Below are 11,595 nucleotides of genomic sequence, written 5' to 3'. Positions count from 1 at the left end.
AGTTTTGAGAGCAAGCATGGAATGGATTACATGAAGCCAAATGAAATGATTCTATACAGCAATGAAAATATAACTGAGGCTCTTGTGATCTCCCCAGGTCTCTTCAACACCCACCTTCACTTTGATGTCCTCTGGAGTCACTGTAAAGCTCTAGTTCAGGGCTTTTCCTTGCTCACAGGAGCCAGCTAGATCAAGGCAGGCAAGCTGGGATCGGCTTAGAGCTAAGGCTTCACAAAGTACTTCAGAAAGTTTGTGGGAGAGTTGAAATGAAAGAAAGTTTACATTAGCGCAAAAAACTTCTAAAATCTATTTGTAGAGTGCTCTTCAAAAATTCATGGAAAATGCCCATTATGAAAATATTGTGCATGGATTTCAAATTGTTTTGCACCAAGGTAAGCTTATCTTTTAATTCCATTTTTCCATGAAGTTTTCTAAGTACCCAAGGAAACTTGTAGTCCTAAAAACACACTGGATGAGCACTTGGTGTTTAAACACCAGCTCCCTTTGCCCTTTGTGGGAATAATTCTGAGGAACGTTGTCTACATGTAGATTTCCTCAGTGAGATCAGGATGCTTCTCTGCCCACAGTGGATAACTTCCTTGATAATGTGTTCCCTGCTGGTTTTTTTCCTTTGTCTTACTTTCCCACTCTCCTAGCAGTTTTTACAGAAATCAATTCTGCTAACTAATTACTTCCACCCTTGTCTCAATGCTTTTGAGGGAAGGTAAAGGGCAGGGGGAATCAAGGTATATATATATATATTTTTTTAAATTTTACAGACAGTGAGAGAGAGACAGAGAGAAAGGTCTTCCTTCCATTGGTTTACTCCCCAAATGGCAGCTATGGCTGGAGCTGCGCTGATCCGAAGTCAGAAACCAGGTACCCCTTCCTGGTCTCCCACGTGGGTGCAGGGCCCAAGCACTTGGGCCATCCTCCACTGCCTTCCCGGTCCACAGCAGAGAGCTGGACTGGAAGAGGAGCAACCGGGACTAGAACCCGGCACCCATATGGGATGCTGACGCCACAGGTGTAAGATTAACCAAGTGAGCCACAGCGCCGGCCCCAAGGTATTGTTAAAACAGTATGTGATATACCTGTGATTCTGTAACTGGAATTTTTTTAAAAATTTAACTGTTTGAGAGTAAAGATGAGGGAGAGAGAGAGAGAGAGAAGAGAGAGAGAGAGAGAGAGAGAGAGAGAGAGAGAGAGACTGTGTGTTAATGCATGCATCTGCTGTTCCCTCCCCAAATGACCAGTGCTGAAGATGGGAACAAAGAAATTAATCAAGGTCTCCAAACTCGGTGGCAGGGACTCAACTGTTTGAGCCATCAGTTGCTTTCTCTCAAGGTGCACATTAGCAGGAAGCTGGAATCAGGAGTAGAGCTGGAACTTAATCCTAGATACTCCAACATGGGATGTGGAGATCTTAACATCTAGGTAAAACAGCTGCCTCATCTTTTTATTTTTAAAGTAAGTCAGTTTTTCAATGGCAGTCACATTAAAATGAGTGATTAATTTCTCTCTCATTTCTCATAGTCTCCTCCATTTCTTTATGTGATCTGATCACTGAATTAGCTCTCTGAGCCTGTCTTCTCTTTCACCTTTTATGTGGATTGAGGCATCATCTAATGCTACCCTCTCACCAGCTTCCATGTAGTCCCCTGCCTATTTCTTAATTACATCTCACCGAAGAGTCAAGATTCAAAATATCAGCTGGACAACTCTACTCTAGGCATTAGGTCAAACAGGATCTCACCCCATTTCTTAGACTCCGTTTCCTTTTTTCTTTTTAATATTTTCTTTGAAAAGCAGAGTTACAGAGAGGCAGAGAGAGAGAGAGAGGTCTTCCATCTGCTGGTTCATTCCCCCAGGTGGCTACAGTGGCCAACACTAAGCCGATCTGAAGCTGTGAGCCAGGTCTCCCACATGGATGCAGAGGCCCAAGCACTTAGGCTGTCTTCTACCACTTTCCTAGGCCATAGCAGAGAGCTGAATTGGAAGTGGAGCGGTCGGGACTCGAACAGGCACCCATATGAAATGCAGGGGCCGCAGGTGGAGGCTTAGCCTACTGTACCACAGCACTGGCCCCTCCATTTCCTTTGTCATTGATTGGATGCACATTTTAATGGCTTTTACTGAGTAAATTGCAACATCTAAGATTTTATTTTGAATTTGCAGCAAAAGAAGCCCAGGAGTATACAAGATAGGCCATATACTCCAATGAATTTATCAAAATTATGCCATGTAATTTGCAGATGAAAACACAGTTAGAAATGTACTTTTGTATTGCTTTTTTTTTGTGTAGGATCATAAAAATAAAAGAGTTGAAAGAAATAAGGTTAAATATAGATTATGTGCTTTCTTGATTGAAAAAAATAAAAAAAAGAACAGGTAAGTATTTATTTCAAGATGATGGACTTTGGGCAAAAAGATAAAGGAGAAGTGATGCTGGGGTCACCTGGAAGGAATGTCCTGTGCTCTATTTCCTGTCAAATTTCCATGAAGTAACGATAAGCCCATGAGCTTTCAGAGAAAGAAATAAGAGATATTGCAAGATTCCATGCAAAGAAAGGGTACATAGTATACTCTGAGGGTAGCTAGCCACTGATTGTCTCAGCAAAGTTTCTATGACAAGAGAAAAGAACTGACTTCTGTCCACCACTCTTCCCCTCCTCCAGAATAACACAGAAGAACAAAAGGACCCCGGCTCCGGAAAAGGCCAGCAGAAAGCACTTGGGGCATCTCCTCAGGGACCAAAGGAGCAACCGCTGTGCACCAATGCTATCCTATGTGATAGACAGATAGCAGTGACTAAAGTATAGGACTTTAAATAGGAGAGTGTGGGGGGTGGGCTAGGAAACGAGGAATTGGAGAAGTTAGTGCTGAGGTGGGCAGTGCTTTGTCAGTTAGGGTGATCAAGGAATGTCTGAATGAGAAGAGTACACCTGAGAAAGACACAAAGGAAGTGCAGAGTTATAGAGAAGGAACAGAGGAAAGTCACCTGCCAGGTCTTTGAGGAAGCATGGGTGCAGTGCTCCGTGATCAGCAGGACTGGCCCTGTGCTAGATGAGAGGAAGGCTAAATAGAAGAATAGGAGGGTAGAGCGATAATAAAGAGCTTTGTGAGAACTTTGCATAGAACAGGCACCAGTAAGTGATCAAGGCAAAGAAGTAATATGTAATGATTTAAAATATTAGTGTTTCCCTCAGTTTAAGAACAAAATGGGGAAGCAATATGCAATTAAAGAAAAGAAATGTAGGATATAGAAATAATTCCGATGTGAGAACAGTGATATGGAGCAAATAATAATGAGGAATAGTATGTTGTTCAAATTTTTTTTCTAGAAAACTTTATTTAAGGCATACAAACTTCATGCATTTCATAAATACAACTTTAAGAACATAGTGATTGTTTTTACCCTGCCCTCTCTCCTACCCACACTCCCCACCCTTCTTCCTCCTCCCTCTCCTATCCCCATTTTTATTTTTTTAAGCAAGTTCTATTTTCAATTAACTTCATACACATGAGATTAAATCTATATCAAGTAAGGAGTTCAATAAATAGTATGAAAAAAAAAACCAAAAAACTGTTCCTTGACAGTCAAGACAAGGGCTGTTCAAAGTCATTACATCTCATTGTGTCAGTTTCATTTCTATGGATTACCTTTTAGGTGCTGTTAATTACCACAGATCAGGGAGAGCATATGGTATTTGTCCTTTTGAGACTGGATTATTTCATTAAGTATGTTTTCCAGTTGTATCCATTTTGTTGCAAATGACAGGATTTCATTTGCTTTTTTTACTGCTGTGCAGTATTCCATGGTGTGCATATCCCATAATTTCTTTATCCAGTCTTCGCTTAGGAACATTAGGGTGATTCCATGTCTTGGTTATTGTGAATTGAGCTGCAATAAACATGGAGGGTACAGATAACTCTTTCATATGCTGATTTCATTTCCCTTGGGTAACTTCCCAGGAGTGGGATGGCTGGGTCATATGAGATGTTGTTCAAATTTTTGATCATTCCTTTAAGTTTATCTCACATGCTCAGCTACCTCCTATTTGGTCATTAAATGCAGAAATTTCTCCAGTGTTTTACTTATATTATTTTCAAAATAAGCCCTTCCACAACTTTCTTGTTCATTTCCACAACTACTGTCTGTATTATATGTTGGATTGTTGTTGAAGTAAAATCACAACCTATATTTTTCATTTGAGATCAAACTAGGATTTGAGCCAATCAGTATGGACACCTTAGCTAAATGCTTTGTCCATCTCTTATCTTTTTTTATGCACACAAATTCTTAGAAAATATTGGATGGGTAACAAGTGCATAAAATGTTAATGCTTTTGAAAACTATTGTTAAATTCTATCCAAAGAGGCAGGCATTAGTTCAGTGGTTAAGACATCATATCTCAAACCGGAGTGCCTGGGACTGGTATCCGGCTCTGAATTCTGATTCCAGCTTCCTGCTGATGCAGACACTGAGAGGCAGTGGTGATGGCTCCAGTAACCGGTTCCTGTCACTCACATGAGGAGCCTAAATAGCACTCCTGGTTCCTAGCTTCAGTGCTGACCCAGACCTAGTCATTGTGGGCATTTGGGGAGTGAACCACAGATGGGAGCTCTTTCTCTAAGACTCTGTTCTTCTTTCATTCAGTGTTATAAATAAATAAATAGGGGCGGGCGCCATGGCTCACTTGGTTAATCCTCTGCCTGCTGTGCCAGCATCCCATATGGGCACCAGGTTCTAGTCCCGGTTGCTCCTCTTCCAGTTCTGCTCTCTGCTGTGGCCAGAGAAGGCAGTGGAGGAGGGCCCAGGTGCCTGGGCCCCTGCACCTACAAGGGAGACCAGGAGGAAGCACCTGGCTCCTGGCTTCGGATTGGCATAGCTCCAGCTGTATTGGCCATTTGGGGAGTGAACCAACGGAAGGAAGACCTTTCTCTCTGACTCTCACTGTCTATAACTCTACCCGTCAAATAAATAAGTAAATATTTTAAATCCCATCCAAAGTACTTTATGAGTCTCTTATTTACCAGAAATATATAACAGGAGCAGGCTTGTTTGAATCTTTTCCAGCTCAGAATGTTATCATTTTTGATACTGAATAACTTAAACATTTGAATGTATCTTAACATTTTATCTTTATTTGTTAACAATTTGCATTTTATTCTATGAATTACTTTTCCTTAATGCTTAATATTTTTTCATACTGAATAGTTATATTTTCTGTCTTAAATTTTAAAAATGAAGGCATTAAAATGATCAATTTTCCATTGAAACTGCATTTTCCTTTGATAAAGTAATTTCCGCATTCATTTCAGATGGGAACATACTTTTATTTAGTTTCATTCTTTTAACTCAGTGTTAGAAGTGACCTTAGAAATGGATATATGGTGATCATCAAGATGGAATCTTCCAATGGAAATTGGATGGGAGAGAAGATAATGGAATAAACATAAATCCTGTTTATAAATATATTGTTTAAATAGATTGGAATCTATTTAGTGGGTACTTGGGGATGAATTACCTTCTTTGTTTGTTAACTTGAAGTTTTCTTTTAAAAGTGTTAGAAACAAAGACTAATTTGGCACCGCTAAGTTGAAGTTATAAAAATCATATTAACATGGTCATTATAGATTTCTCAAATTTACAACAAAATCGCTTCTTGTAGGATTTTAACTTTAGGAGATAATTTTGTAAAATAAGTTAATATACTTTTTTAATGACCTTGGCTATTTCAGTTCCTCATAATTTTCAGAATTGTATTCAAAAGAAAGTACATTTCATAATAGAATTCCGGGGAACCTTACTTATTTTCTTGTTATCTGAAATATGCAGAGAATGTCTTTTACATTAATTCTTAACTGTTTATGAAAATAATAGTGTGATTGTCTTTATAGAACTGCTCCAGCCTTAATTACATCTCTTCCAGGAAATAGATTTTTAGAACTATAAGTAATTTCTTCATATGGAAAATACAGGAACTTGTTACATATTTATAAATTGGAAAATAGCTCTTGGCAGTAAATAACTTTGCTTTTTTACTAGTTTATATTCCCTGCACAATATGATGACTGCTCCAGTTCATAATTAGTCCTTGAAAGAATACATGTAGTAAGTTATTGAAAATACCAGGAAATAATAATTACCATTTTATTTCTCAGAATGTCATTTTCACATCTACTTAACTCTTATTTTATTAAAAGAAAGCTGAAGTGATCAGGGTTCAGATAGTGCCCTTTTTATTCTGAATTACATTATTATTTATCTTGATTCGCTGAAATATGGGCTATATATTTTTACCAAATCGAATCTTAACCAATGATAATACAGAAACCAGATAATAGAAAAGTGGTATTAAACGATGAAGGTAGAATTTGTTTCTTAAGTGATAGTTCACCAATATATTTCTTGTAGAACTCTGTTCACATTTGTGCAGAGATATTTATGTGCAAATCATACCTTCTGTTCAAGATATTTTTCTTTCTACCTCATATACTTTGGATAACTCACACAGGTCACCATCTTTAACCCAATGCTAAGTCCTATCAGATATTCAATAATTTTGAATAGATTGATATAAAACCAAAGGTAGATATTGGTGAGAAAACACTTATTGACAAACACACTTTGAGGATGGACTAAATAGCTAATATACTATTAGACAAAATATCTAGTATTAGCAGGGGATTATTATGAAGCTCAGGATTCAAGTCATTCAAATCTAAGGGAGTAGGGAGGTTAAGTAATAAACTAACAAGGTCAAGGTTAGTAGAGGTTACTGCTTTATCGCTTCTCGGCCTTTTGGCTAAGATCAAGTGTAGTATCTGTTCTTATCAGTTTAATAGAGGTTACTACTTTATTAGGCTCTAGGCTTCTGAAACCTGAAGACAATGTACTTTCTCCCTTCTATTCCCACATCATGGTGTCATGGACAAAATGGGTATTCATGGCAAAGAAGGAGGACATGAAGGAAAGAAGGAATATTATATTAGCAATCACTTCCCGTTCCCTCTTACCCCTATCTCAGACAGCATGAATCTGTTTTCTAATTCTGAATTTGTCTAGCCTGAACATTTCATGTAAATGGAATTCTATGGAATGTGGTTTTTTGTGGTTGGCTTCTTTTATTAAACATAATGCTTTCAAAGTTCATACTAGCTGTAAATATATAAAACAGTACCTAATAATCACAAAGGGCTTATCCAAGGAAAAAAAGTTTAGTTTAGCCCTTGAAAATTAATAGTTATATTTCAGCATTTTCGAAGAGTAAAGCACAAAAAAATATATCTGATTATCTAGATACATAGAAAGCTTTGAAGAAAGTTTAGCAGCAATTCTTAATTAAAAACATGAACAGAAACAGCAATACCATGAATCTCCCTACCAGTACAGGCATCTAAGGAAACTTGCATCTTGCATCTATATTGACTCCATATTTTTTGTTGTAGCAAATTGAGGTGCTGTCAACAAGGAAGTGCAAATGGATCAAAAGCGATATTTAAATAAATATGCCTGGGGCCGACACTGTGGTGTAGTGGGTAAAGCAGCCGCCTGCAGTGCTGGCAACCCATATGGGTGCGGGTTTGAGACCCGGCTGCTCCAGTTCCAATCCAGCTCTCTGCTATGGCCTGGGAAAGCAGTAGAGGATGGCCCAGGTCGTTGGGCCCTGCACCCACATGGGAGACCCAGAGGAAGCTCCTGGCTCCTGGTTTCAGATCAGCGCAGCTCTGGCCATTGTAGCCAACTGGGGAGTAAACCAGAGGATGGAAGACCTCTCTCTCTCTCTCTCTCTCTCTCTTTTCCTCTCCTGCTTTCTGTGTGTAACTCTTTCAAATAAATAAATAAATATTTTAAAAATAATTAAATAAATATGCCTGAAATTTTATAAAAATGATGAAAGACATGATTGCATTGATGCAAATATCTAAAAAAAATTCTAAACGGTAAATAGAGAAAAAGTACTGCTAGGTATATGGCACTAGAACTGTAGAAATTTATTTAAAAAATAGCAGTCTAAGAAAAAGACATTATCTTGAAAAGAATAATGAGACTAACAGAAGGTAATAGAAAATGTAACAGTATCTACACAATGCCATAAGAACAAAAGAAAAACTGTTTCCCCAGGATTCTAAACCTGGTAATAATTTTAAAATATAAAATGAAATAAAGTTTTCAGACAAATAAGACTAAGAGAATATATCACATGAGAAATCTTGCAAAGTTCTGCTGGAGGGAAAGGATTCCACAAGAAAAAAACTCAGAAATACAAGATGCAAATGACTTTATCCTTGACTTTGCCAAATCTTACTCAAATGTGATTCAACTGATATAGAAATTAAGGGATATGGGGCCGGCGCCGAGGCTCTATAGGCTAATCCTCCGCCTTGCGGCACCGGCACACCAGGTTCTAGTCCCGGTCGGGGCGCCGGATTCTGTCCCGGTTGCCCCTCTTCCAGGCCAGCTCTCTACTGTGGCCCGGGAGTGCAGTGGAGGATGGCCCAAGTGCTTAGGCCCTGCACCCCATGGGAGACCAGGAAAAGCACCTGGCTCCTGGCTTCGGTTCAGCGCAGTGCGCCGGCCATGTCGGCCATTGGAGGGTGAACCAACGGAAAAGGAAGACCTTTCTCTCTGTCTCTCTCTCACTGTCCACTCTGTCTGTCAAAAAATAAATTAATTAGAAAAAGAAATTAAGGGATTTTGATTATATATCTAGAAAACTAATTCTCTTGAAAAGAATACCTCATAATAAAATAGAATTACTTGGAGGTGAATACAGATATTTGGGAACTATTGTTCACGAGCTGTAGTTGATTAACAGAGGCGCTCCAGCAGCTCCGAGGTTAGGCATAGACTAACTTGCTGAAGGGCCCTCTCTCGACAGGACTGCCTATTCTGATGCTCACTTTGCAGTTGCCCGGGTGTGGTGAGATGATGCACATCAAAGAGTTTGGGTGAAAACTGAAAGTACGGTGATGGCTCAGTAAGCAATGTAAAATTGTTTCCTTGTATGGTTACTATGGTTCAATTAATTATATATAATAAAGAAATAAGTGTACCTAGGAAATGCAAGCAGAAGGGATATTACTGATTCCGGTAACACAACCGATGGGCTTTCTCTCGAACTGCTCTCACCATCCGCATTTTCTAGCTCTTTCCTGTGCACAGGGGTTCACAGACTCTTGACCTCCTTGCAGCAACTGAGAGATTTAGTGTTGCAAGTCCTGTCTGGCAGATCTATTTCTGACATCATTTTCTTTTTCAGAACCTCTTTTGGCTTCTGGCCTTGAAGAGGTTTGAATGTCCTGACAGATGAATGAAGCAATTTCAGCATTTTTCAGTCTGAGTTTTTGATGCCCTCACAAAAGGAGATAAAATGCCTTCTGGCAGAATATCCCCGTGAAAGGCACATCAGGCCACATCTTTCAGAAAGGGACACAGGACACAGACAGGGGACATCAGAGATAAAATGTTTTGTTACTTTTCACCAAAAAATGACTAATCTTTACACAAGCAGAAATTCGAACACAAAATCTGGTAATCAAAATACCATTTTTCTTGGATCCAAAGAAAATCAAAAGGAAGAGTGAAGGATTAATGATGAGGGAGAAATCAAATATTATGTTGGCGGAACATGATAACTGCTCGTTCCTTCGTATATACGTCTCTGCATGTAGTACTATAAGTTGACCTGAAGAATGTCAATTATATTTTCTTACTTTTAGCATTAAAAAACAGAAATGTTACCAAGGAGCTGTTAGTAAAATTACACCTGTGTCCCATATAGGAATGCCTGGGTTTGGTGCCCATCTGAGGCTTCTGAATTCAGCTTCAGTAATGGCCCAAGGTAATTGACTTCTCGCTACCCATGTAGGAGACCTGCATTGATTTCTTAGCTTCTAGCAATAGCTTCAGCCCAGTCCTGAATGTTTTGGGCACTTGGGGAGTGACCCAGTAGATGGGAGATTCTCTCTCTCTCTTCTCAAATAAATAATTTAACAAAATAGATGTTAATTCTCAATGTTTTCCCAATTTTTTAAAAATGTGTTTATTTATTTGAAAGACAGAATGACAGAGAGATGGGGACAGAGAGAGAGCAAGCAAACGAGCTTCCATTTATTGGTTCAATCTCCAATTGTCCACGGCAGCTAGGGGTGGGCTAGGCTGAAGGCAACAGTCTGGAACTCCATCCAGGTCTCCCACATGAGTGCCAGGGGTCCAAGTACTTGGACCATCTTTCACTGTTTTCCCAGGTTCATTAGCAGGTAGCTGAATCAGAAGTGGAGCAGCTGGGACTTGAACAAGCACTCATATCTGATGCAGGCATTGCAGGCAGTGGCTTAGCCTTTTGCACCAGGTTACTTACTGGCTCCTGTTTTCCTAAGTTTCTCATTGAAATTAGAATGTGGAGAAAAAGGTACCCTTGTTCACTGTTAGTTGGAATGTAAACTTGTGTAACCATTATAAAATACAGTATAAAGATTTCTCAGAAATCTGAAAACAGATATATCATGTGATCAAGCCATCCCACTCCTAGGATGAGATGAAATCAGCATTTGAAGAGTTGTTTGTACTCCGTGGTTTTGGGAGTTCAATTCACAATAGCTGAGAAGTGGAATCAACCCAGATATCCATCAAGAGATCACTAGAGAAAGAGAATGTATATATACACTAGCGAGTACTACTCAGCCATACGGAAGCAATGAAATCCTGTCTTTTGTAACAAAATGGATGCAACTGGAAATGATTATGCTTAGTGAAATAAGCCAGGCCCCAAAAGACAAATACAGATCTTTCTATGATATGTTGTGGGTTAATATAGAACTCAAAAGACAAACAGAACCCAAAAGACAAATACAGATTTTAAATGATAGGTTGAAGGTTAATATAGAACTCAAAAACTGTATAAGAATGAAACTGACATCTTACGGTTTGATTATTGATTACAGCCCTTGTCTATAATCCTGTGCGACAGTGGTCTATTTTGTACTTGTTGAGCATTATGTTTACTGATGTATTAGGCCTGTCATTATGAAGTAAATTGAAATTATGTTATTGTGAAAGCTCAAGAAAAATAAAAGAAAGGAAGGAAATTGAGGGAGGGGAGGGAGGAGGGAAGTTTGATTATCTTCTTCAAATTATATCTGTGATATACATGAAATCAATTCTGTTTATATTAATAATGTTTTCAAAAAGTAAATAAAAGAAATTAAAATGTTGCAGAAGATCTAGAGCAACATTGTGGCACAGTGGGTTAAGGCAATGCTAATAACACTGGCACTCCACTTAAGAACACCAGCTTGAGTTCTGGCTGCTTGGATTCCAATCCAGCTCCCTGGTAATGCCCCTGGGAAAGTAACAAAAGATGACCCAAGTGGCTGGACCTCTGCACCCATGTGGGAGATCGCAATGGAGTCCCTGGCTCCTTGTGACGGCCTGACCCAGCTCTGAGCATTGCTACCATATGGGAAATAAACCAGATAATGGAAGATTTCTCTCTTTGTCCCTCCACCTTTCAAATAAATACATAAATCTGCAAGAAATATTTTTAAATGTTGCAGAAAATTAACCTGCTTCCATCAGCTTACACA

The 11,595-nt window shown here is 38.9% G+C and overlaps 1 pseudogene; it reads left to right on the top strand.

The window, feature by feature from the left end:
• The first annotated feature begins 6,792 nt into the window (after window positions 1-6,792).
• On the top strand, window positions 6,793-6,908 carry LOC133766154 (U2 spliceosomal RNA; annotated as a pseudogene).
• The last annotated feature ends 4,687 nt before the right edge of the window (window positions 6,909-11,595 follow it).

The sequence above is a fragment of the Lepus europaeus genome, chromosome 8, assembly GCF_033115175.1.
Source record: "Lepus europaeus isolate LE1 chromosome 8, mLepTim1.pri, whole genome shotgun sequence".
NCBI lineage: Eukaryota > Metazoa > Chordata > Mammalia > Lagomorpha > Leporidae > Lepus > Lepus europaeus.
Note: the sequence above shows the minus strand (reverse complement) of the source record. Positions and strands in the feature narration are given on the sequence as shown.